Genomic DNA, 10,694 nt, shown 5'->3' with positions numbered 1-10,694 from the left:
GATGGCTAGAAGAACATCGATTCAGTTCCCAAAAATCTGTAAGAACAATTTTTGAGGATCTGTATTTTCCATTGTTATTCTCAAAGGGCTGTCATCATGACTATTTTGCTTTTCAGGTAAAGACTCCAACAGCAGGACTGTGGTACAGCAGCCTGTGTCTGACACATTGCAGCCAGGAGACTCTGTGAGCCTGCAGTGTACGATAGAGACTGGGAGCTGTGCAGGAGAACACAGTGTTTACTGGTTCAGACATGGATCAGGAGAATCCCTTCCTGGAGTCATTTACAGCCATGGAAACAGCAGTGATGAGTGTGAGAAGAGCCCTGAGGCTGGATCTCCTACACGGAGCTGCGTCTACAGCCTCCCCAAGGGGAACCTCAGCCTCTCCGATGCTGGGACTTACTACTGCGCTGTGGCCATGTGTGGGGAGATGCTGTTTGGGAACGGCACATAGCTGGATATAGATGGTAACACCCAGTGTGGGGAGATGCTGTTTGGGAACGGCACACAGCTGGATATAGATGGTAGCACCCAGTGTGGAGAGTATATCTGCTTCAAAGTTTTATTTAGCTTATTCTGCTATTAAGACATTTATTTCTTTTTTTAATGTAATGAATTTTCTAATTTAAGTGCTTAAATTAAATTACACAGATGTTAATTTAATAATTATCCATCCATCCATCCATTTTCCAAACCGCTTATCCTATTGGGTCGCGGGGGGTCCGGAGCCTAATTTAATAATTATTTCAAATATTAATATCCATCCATCCATCCATTTTCCAAACCGCTTATCCTATTGGGTCGCGGGGGGTCCGGAGCCTAATTTAATAATTATTTCAAATATTAATATAAATTGTTAAAATGCAAAATACTAGAAGTTCATGTTAAAAATGGACTATTTACAAAACAACTGCTGTAATGTGTTATCGATTTGATCTTTAACTAATGTAATGTAAGCAAATGGGAAATGTGTCTCTATATCATTATGCTGAAATCTATCTCTTTGTTACAGGCTTTCAGAAGCTGCTGGATCCTCTTCACTCTGGCTTGCTGATAGTTTTATCTTGCAGCATTATTCTGAACGTTGCTCTCATTTGTATAAGATGTAAACTGACCTGTACACACTGTGCAGGTACGCTGCCCGGCTTTATGCACTCAGAAGGACAAAATGTAGATTTTAACAAATTATAGAAATATAAAATTGTTTTATGATAGATAACATTTTCATATTAAAACCACTCTTGCAGGTAATACAGTTTTAAAATCCATTATTAAATCTCACCTTATTTATATAAACCTTTTTGTACTGTAAGATTTACATTTTTGTATTATATCTTTCATATTTTGCAAAATCTATTGAAATATACATGTTGCAATAAGTTGCATATCAATAACTTTTATTACCAAGATCTCCTTTATAGCAATTTTATTATATATGATATATGAGAACAAATGACACGTATCCAAACATGCACACTTAAATTGACAGAAGTCATTTTTACTTTCATTTTTGAGACAAAAAGGATGTTGATTGCTTGAAAATTCGGAATGTTATCTGACCACGGTATGATACCGTGCGAAATTAAATAATATATTGATGTGTTATATATTTTAAACAGATGAAAAGAACAGTGATATATCAAAAGTGGAATGGTCACGCAAGCAAGTATGTAATAAATATTTCAAATTACAAATCGTCAGTAAAACAAATGAACCTCAGACTGATTTCCATCCTGGGATCAGCATTTTAAGTGCTATTTGTGAAAATAGGTAATAGCAAACCGATTTGATCCATCCAATTCTGCCATCTTTGTCTCCACAGTGCCATGACGAGGACACACTGAATTACGCTGCCCTGAACCTTAAGAAGCCAAAACCCAGGAGACAGAAGAAAGACGGGAATAATGACACTCTGTATTCTGACCTCCGCTACAGAGATTATGAATAAAGATGCTTCTCATTCATGTCAGTCACACAGAGTGTTCAGGGTGTAGCTTTAATAATGTTCAGAGGAGGGCAGGGGAGCCAGTGCTTCTGAGACTGAATCACGGGATTTTACGGAGCACCGGTGCTGAGTTTGGTGTCAGTGTGTTTGGGGCGCATTTTTACTGGAAGTGCAAATGTTCAAGCCAGACTGGGGGCTGAGGGAGGGGGAGAGGGGAGCCACAGAGATTATTTCTTCATGGCATGGGGGGGAATAAGCGGCTTTAATGTTGTGGAAAGGCTGAGTTGCTGCAATCAGTTCTTTGATGTCACACATGCTTACTTGTCTCCCTTGTGTACCATGCTGAATGGTTTGGGGCAAACGCACAGGGACTGATCGATTATATTAAACAGATGAAAGAAACTGAATGAAAATTTCAAGTGTTCTTAAATTACGTTTTTCATTTAATTGTGTGTTCTGGATGTATTTTTGAGTATATACATGTACCTGTATATGTACCTGTATATATACCTGTGTCGTTAATAACGATGTGGATAATTAAGAAAGAGGAGTTTTGTTTCTTGCTCCCTGTCTTGTTACTTGGCTCACAAACATACACACACATAGACACACACACAAACATACACAGACACACAAACACACACACACATAGACACACACACACACAAACACACATGCACACATGCACACACACACACTGCTACGGCTCTGTAAGAACACTACCATGCTCTTTTGTGTGAGTGGGGTGGGGGGTGTTAAATAAGATGAAAATGACAATGGCTGTACTTTTGTTATGTCAGTTGTGTTTCTATAGTCATTGTATCATATTCCACAAGCTTTTTATTCTACAAGATGTACAAGCCAGTCAGTGTATTCAGTGGGGTGTTCAGGAGTCATTAGGTTCTGAAAAATGTCTTGCATTTAAAACATAATGTACTTTTGAATACTTAAGTATTTTTAGATGCAAATACTCCAGTACTTTAACTGAAGTAAAAAATTAACTGAAAAACTTTGAGTATTATTTGACGAGGAGTATCTATACTTAACTCAAGTAGTGAAGTTGTGTACTTTGTCCACCTCTGTCCAAAAGTGACATACAGCTGTAAGCTGTTTGGGTTTGTTTGTCTGCTGAGTGCTTCTCTGCAGTGCTGCAGATGTTTCCACTGGTTAGATGCAGCTCAGGAAGACTGACCCACTGACTGCACTGTGCTGGACTCACTTTGCAAAGAGTAAAAACCACACAGACAGAACAATATCTGCTTCTTGTAAGACCCTGTTTCCTCTCTACCTCACCCAGGTCACGCTTTCAAGTATTCAGCCTAAGTTATTTTATCCAAACAAGCCACCATTATTATTCATGCAGCTGGACATTTGACTGGAGCACATGATTGCTACATATCACTACTGTACATGGAACGGAATGTACAGTTTTCACAACAGAACTTTAGAAAAGCAAAATTCTCATCAGTCCACATCTCTAACCACCACACATCCTAGGGCTCCCATTTATAATGGTACATTTTTGTTTTATTCACATTCTTTTTCATCACACAGATAAACACCATCCATTAATCTTACAGCATGTATCCTGGTCAGGGTGATGGGGACGACACCACCTATATCGAGTGTGATTTAAGGCCAAGACCTTAAAAGGGAGAGTCAAGACTGAGGCTTGTTACAAGAGCAGTGGGGCACAAAACAACAAACAACATCATTATGAATGTAAAAGAAATGGATGTATATATAAATATAGGGTAATAATAGAAACAAAAAATAAGAATATATTACATACAGAGGAATATTATAGGAATATTAAAATTAACTTATACACAATCCTTAACTTATACACAATCCTATTGCATGTAACATTATTGCTCATGTGCCAGATATTAGCCTCCCAAAGGAAGCTGCCACACAGGGCATAATGCACTGGCTCAATGCAACACTGCACATCAGTGAATAAGGAGGAACAATATTGCAGATCAGCAGCAGATAGAAACTGTATCAGAAGACAGTGAACAGGGGAAAAGTTCAATGAATAAAAAAAGATCAATAAAATTGATGACAGCCTTGTTATCAGCCTGCTCTCATCCATCTACTCTACAGTGCCAAGGGACGCTCCTCCCTGATGATGAGAGGAGTCTAAGCATGTGGACATTTGGGATAATGTGAGTTCAGAACTGGATGGTCAGCTGTACGACTTCCAGTCTGTAGGCAGACTCATCACCTTCAGTTATGATGGCAAACACAGTAGTATCACCTGCAAAATTCAGGATCTTCACTGGAGCAGCAGTGATTTGTGTAGAAATTGAAGAGAAGAGGGAGAGCACAGAGCCTGGAGGAGCTCAGTGCTGAGGGTCAGCGTGTCTGATGTGTGCTGTAAGCATACAGATGTCCTGCATTTGTGGAACATTTTGTTTGTGCTGCTGTTTATATGTGTTGTTGACGCTGCAGTCAGTAATTTTCCACTAGCAGTCTCACCTCTGCATTTTACAGGAAGACTGACCGACTGAGAGCAGGGTGTTTGTGTCTCTCTTCTCAGTGAGCGAAAACCACACAACCATCAGGTCCTCAGCTCAGGCCCACTGCTTCACTAGAAAAACCACAAAGGGTATTTTTATCTAAAAGTGGGTGAGCAAGTGAGATGTTATTGACAGCATGAATTTGTCTACTAACATTTTAAATTCAAACCTAAAAAGCAGTATGTCCAGGATGTCAGTAATTACATTTAGTCAGTATGAACAATTTGGGTGCAATAATATAGAATAATGTAGAATTTTGCATAATTCAGTTAATACCAGTAAGATACCGATCATTAACACTATAAGGTCATGTTGCTGAATCTCATTGTTAAAGTTAAATGAATCTACGCATTTTTATACACACAAGACTGTGCTTAGTTCATCTTTCAATCAAAATCACACAGTGAGGCAAATCTGACCATCTTAATTGTTTTTGCTTGTGTGGAATGGCATCCCATGCAGGCCTGTGCTCTGTGCTTCCTGGGACAGGTCCCACCCTCTCCAGACCCCGATGAGAATTAGTAGTCGCTGGATAAAAGATTGACAAAAGATAAAAATACAAAAGTCATTCTTGCTGTCTAACCTCTGATTACTGCATGACATTTCTGATTTCTGATAACTGATAAGTAGAAAATATGTTTAGTCTCTTGCTTGGTGGTAAGAAAAAAGGAGAACCACAAAGAGCACAGTCATTTTCAAGGTTATTTCTCACTGGTCAGTGTGAAAGGCTGCGTCATTAATATAACGCCGGGCTCAGCACAGTGACTGCACCTGCGCTGCACTGTAGAACACAAGCCAGGCTGCAGACCATCAGCCCTGAAAGTTAAAACAGGACTCGTATGTGTGTCATGTGGTGTTTAATAAAAATTTACAGGACAGAACATAGTGGATTCAGTTTCCTTTGCTCTTACACTCCCAGTCCAAAGTGTGGCCACGACTGCTGTCAATGCATCTGTCTCTTTTTTCACCTTAATTTTTCACCTGTGTTATTCACCTTAATATCAAAAGGCTCCAAAGCAGTACAGTAATGCAGAACAAATATTGTAACTAACAAGGAAGTGGGGAGGTAATGGACAGAAGTGTTGGTTTTTGGTAACTCCACTCCTCTGACCTCCACTGTAATTTTAGGTTCCTTGGAACAATATTGTAAACCAGTCATCACACATCACACACATAAAGTCGACACCAACCTTAAGTTTGACACTCAGATAAGGTTAGTTGTCAAGTCAAGCTTTTTACAATTGAGGCAGTTGGCCAAAATAAAGCCAATTCTTTCTAGGCAGCACTTTGAGACAGTAATCCACTCTTTTGTCACTACTAGTTTGGACCACTGTAACGCCCTCTATGTTGGGGTTAGAGGCTCCACTATTGTTCACCTCCAGAAGGTTCAAAATGCTGCCGCACATGGAAATATGAGCATGTCTCCCCCATTTTAGCCTCACTCCACTGGCTGCCCGTACATTTTAGGATTCATTTTAAAATTCTGTTATTTGCTTTTAAAGCCCTCAGTGGTCTTGCTCCATCTGACCTCTGTGAGCTGCTTCACCCTTACACCCCCACCCGCTCTCTCAGGTCAGCTGATCAGCTGTTCCTGACGGTTCCTAAGACTCAGCGTGAGCTTAGAGGGGATCGAGCCTTTGCAGTCGCAGCTCCTAAAATGTGGAATGACTTGCCTTTTCACATTAGAGAGGAATCCCCTCTGTCCGTTTTTAAATCTCTTCTAATCTCTTCTCCTTCACCTTTGACACATTGTGAGATGTTAATTTTAATAGTAAATCTTATTTTAATCTTAGCCTTTTCTTTATTAATTAATTGATTTTTTTAAATTTTTATTAATGGCCTTTTACTCACATTGAATGTTTTGGTTTTTATTAAATTTCTTTTACTTCGTTTTTAAGTGTGTGAATGTTTTTATTTATTCCTTTGTGCAGCACTTTGGTCCATAAGGTTGTTTAAAGTGCTTTTCAAATAAAGAGCTGGATTGGATTACATTGGAAGATGGCTCAACAAATCTCTTTCACAGAATGTAAAATTCGACAGAGGGCGCAAGGTGACATTCTGTCAGGGGCCCAGAATTTTTAGCTACACCTCTGTGTTACTGTGTTTTTTTTGTTCTAGCCATCAATAACTCTGGAGTTGCTATATCGCCACCTGGTGGTGAAAAGATCAGACAAAAATATGTACACATGTTACCAACAGTTTGAAATTGAAGTGCAGAGTTAACAGGTTTAATTAATCGTCCCCACGGATGCCAGTCATGAAATTTGAGAATTGCAAATTAAAACACAGGAAAAAATCAGGAACACTACAAGATAAAATATTTAGCAAACACTCAATGTGCATCCAGGGTGACAAGGGACAACTGGAGGATGATATGACAATCTGACAGTGACATTCACAGCACTTTATATGTTGCCAAAAACAGAAAAGGGGATTAAAATCAAGAATCAGAAATCATGTATGAGGGTGGGGCTGCTTGGTGGTGCAGTGATTAGCACTGTTACCTCCCACCACTGGGACTCAGGTTCGAGTCTCCGCCTGGGTCACATGTGTGGGGAGTTTGCATGTTCTCTCTTGCTAAATTGGCCGTAGGAGTGCATGTGTGTGTGAATGGTGTGTGAATGTGCCTTGCAATGAGCTGCCCCCCCGTCCTGGGTTGTTCCCTGCCTCGTGCACAGATCCTGCCAGGATAGGCTCTGGACCCCCCGCGACCCAGTAGCATAAGCGGTTTAGACAATGGATGGATGTATGAGGGTGAGTCACAATGACGACAGCTGCTCTGTTGACTTGGTCCCAGGAGTCGTCAGCGTTGGTCTGCCGGGGCCCCCGTCCTGTCTGTGGAAGCACCCGTCTTGTTGGCTGTTCTCTCTGCCTGGGCCCCCTCTCCTGCTGCCTCACGTTTGGGTTGAAGTGGCTCCCCAGTGCTTCTGTAAAGCTCTTTGTGTATCTTAGAAAAGGGCTGTATAAATGTAACATTCATTCATTTATTCAAGGTCCCAGCCAGAAGAGTGCAGTACTACACTGTCCCCCACAGCCTGAATCAGCTGGATGTTATAGGATTAAGACACTTCCTGCATTAGGCCATTTACCCTCAGTGTATTTCCATACCCTGACAGGATGGATGACAATACTATGGCCCTAATTTTCAATACACAGTTTTCACAGGAGTCTCACCCTCATCCACATTCTCTGCATTCCTTATCTCATGCTTCTTTGCCACCCGCATCTCCTCTGCCTGCTTTGTCTCATTTTCCCACAATTGAAACACCGTCCAATTTGTCTCTGTTTTAGTTCTACCACATTAGTCCCTGAGCAACCAGTCTGATCCCGTTCCTCTAATTTCAGACGCATCTGGCTTATCTGATTGGGACTGAAGCTGCTGTTACTAGGAAAACCACATTCGTCCCACTGGGGCAGGTCTGACACCGCGTCCTTCCCATATGTCTCCCATAATTGTTGTACAGAATTTCAGCTGGAGTTCTTTCCCAGAAGCAAGTAATTTCACTTTAGCACCTGTTCAGTAAAAGTCAAGTAGGTCTTTAATGTTATTTTTAACTTTACACAGTTGAGTATAGTACAGTTACAAAAGAAACTGTTTCCCTCGGACCAAGGTGCTACTTAAATTAACAGAAGACTAACACATACCAACCTAGCAACATACTGTATGGTGCATAATGAGCAAAAACTGTGCAAACATTGCAGGACAGTGCAAAAAGAGAGGACAACTGACACCAACGAGCACAAACAGCACAGTAAACCCAGTACTGAGAAGGCGCAGTTTGGTTGTCCAATGAGGTAGCAATAAAAATAAATAAAAGTAACTGTAAACATGGCGACAATAAGATAAAAAATAGTAGTTAAATAATAAAGTGTGTTAATGAGTGTATGTGTGTGTGGTATCAGATTAGTCCCTGAGAGTTCAGTAGTCTGACGGCATGGGGGATAAAGCTGTTTGAGTCTGGCTGTAAAGGCCCGAATGCTCCGGGACCTATTTCCAGAAGGCAGGAGGGTGAAACGATAATGTGAGGGGTGGGTGGGGTCATCCACAATGGTGGTGGCTTTGCGGATGCAGTGTGTGGTGTGAATATCTGTGATGGAGGGGAGAGATATGTTAGGGTTATCTTCTTCTGAAGATGCGCTGGAAACAAACCAGTCTCTGAACACAGAACAACGCAGACAGCTGTGATGACGTTTTACTTGCTGCAAGGTGTAGGGAATCCACTTGCAGAGTCTCCGCAGTTTCAGCAAAATGATGGTTTATTGAACAGCAAAAATAATACAATGTAATACAGTGTAGAGACACACCGGGTACTGAAAGGCAGCTCAGATACAAATTGAAGACAGTTCTTCACCCCCCTTTATACCCAAAAAGGCCCTCCCCACCAAGGTGTTGTGTGTAGGTGTTGTGAGTGAATTTACATATAAAGAGTGACCCCCTGGAGTGTGAGGATCCTGAGACAGGGACGGGACAGGACAGGGTGGAGACTTTTATGATCATTGTAATTCAATTCTTATCACCTTATCTTATCCTTATCACCATAGTGGTGCCAACTGGAACCCCCATTCTCTCCCTGGCTTCCCCCATGATCATAAATTCCTAACATTGTCTGCATTCAAATGATCAACCAAGAACCTTGGGACATTTTTACCACTTTTCCTTACAAAGGGAAGCCCGGTCCTGACCTCGAGGTGTCAGCCTCTCAGTCGAACTCAGCCAACTTCGAAAGAGTAACTCCCCTCGCAGTGTCTTTTATTGAGGTACACAAACAGGATATGCAACTGACATTGAACATTGTTTGTCACCATATATGGGGTGGAAATATTCAAGCGACAGTTCTTGAGACGTGTTATTGCTCAATTAAGATCAAGCTGCGGCAGGGTGTTGTTTCTAAGCGTCTAGCAAAATGATGATAAAAAAAGTACATATTTCTCTAACACGATACTCCCAATGATTTTCTCACCTGTCATCACTATCTGTTGTAGGGACTTGTGATCTGAGGCGACACAGTTCTCAAAGCAGACCGTGATGCAGCTGCTCAGGGTGCTTTCAACAGTTCCCCAATAGAGTGTGAGAATGGGAGATGGGCTTTTCTGAGCTTCCGTGGAGAGTAGAGGTGCTGCTGTGCTTTCCTTACTATGGAGCTGATGTTGAAGGACCTGGTGAGATTCTCCGCCAGATGGACAACAAGGAATCTGGTACTCTCTACGATCTCCACAGATGAGCCATTGATGTGCAGCAGAGAGTGGTCACTCTGTGTTTTGTGTTCTTCTAACGTCAACAACCATCTCTTTGGTCAACATTCAGAGACAGGTTGTTGGCTCTGCAGCAGTCCGATAGTCATCACACTTCCTCTTTGTATGCTGAGTCACCGTTTTTATTGATGAGACCCACAACAGTCTTGTCATCTGCCTGATGTTGATGATGGAATTCGAAATGTGCATTGCTGCTCAGTTGTGAGTCATCGGAGTTAACAGCAGTGGGCTGAGCATAAAGTCCTGGGTTCCTGCTACAGCGTCTGAGCAGTTGCCTTCGTCGCCCATAGCTCCTGCGCAGCCCGAGCAGCCGCCTCCGCTGCCCCCTGCGGCCCCAGAGCCCGAGCAGCCGCCGCCTGCTTTGCCCGTAGCTCCTGAGCAGCCGCCTCCGCTGCCCCCTGCGGCCCCAGAGCCCACGCCCGAGGCGCTCCCTCCGCCTCAAATGACTGTGCCCCCTGGGGCTCTTGTTCCTGGCCCCACTCCTGTCCCTGACCCAGCTCCAGACTTTCCTGCCCTAGTCCCCGAGGAGGTCCCGGACAGTCTGACCACCGTGTGTGCCACGCCCCCTGATTATCCACGTGTGCTTCCCTGATCGTACCCAGCTGTGTCCGATTATTTTCAATCAGTCCTGTCTATTTGAGTTCATGTCTTACTAGAGTTCAGTGTCCGTCATTGAAGTCCGTCTGCGTGAGATGTTTCCTGCACCCCGTGTTCCTAATAAATCCCCGTATCCTGCCTGCCTTGCCTGTTTCCTGCCCGTCCGCCGCTCCCGTTAAATGGCGATCGTGACACAAGGCACACGCACATCAAGTACCAATGCAGCAAATACAGATGAACAATTTAGGAGGAATACTAGTCAAAGGAAGGAAGAAAAGCAGCCCACCCTATCTCATGGTCACGGACACAAACATCAGGGAGTGTTATGAAGAAGACATCACACTTAACACCATTGGTTTTATGCAGTGAATTACACC

At 42.5% G+C, this 10,694-nt stretch overlaps 1 long non-coding RNA gene across 1 annotated transcript; it reads left to right on the top strand.

The window, feature by feature from the left end:
- The first annotated feature begins 207 nt into the window (after positions 1 to 207).
- Positions 208 to 1,950, top strand: LOC125728997 (uncharacterized). The gene is made up of 4 exons (XR_007389543.1): positions 208 to 467; positions 1,013 to 1,132; positions 1,620 to 1,666; positions 1,823 to 1,950. It is a non-coding gene; the product is annotated as an uncharacterized LOC125728997 (long non-coding RNA).
- The last annotated feature ends 8,744 nt before the right edge of the window (positions 1,951 to 10,694 follow it).

Source organism: Brienomyrus brachyistius, unplaced genomic scaffold (assembly GCF_023856365.1).
Source record: "Brienomyrus brachyistius isolate T26 unplaced genomic scaffold, BBRACH_0.4 scaffold393, whole genome shotgun sequence".
Classification (NCBI taxonomy): Eukaryota; Metazoa; Chordata; class Actinopteri; order Osteoglossiformes; family Mormyridae; genus Brienomyrus; species Brienomyrus brachyistius.
Note: the sequence above shows the minus strand (reverse complement) of the source record. Positions and strands in the feature narration are given on the sequence as shown.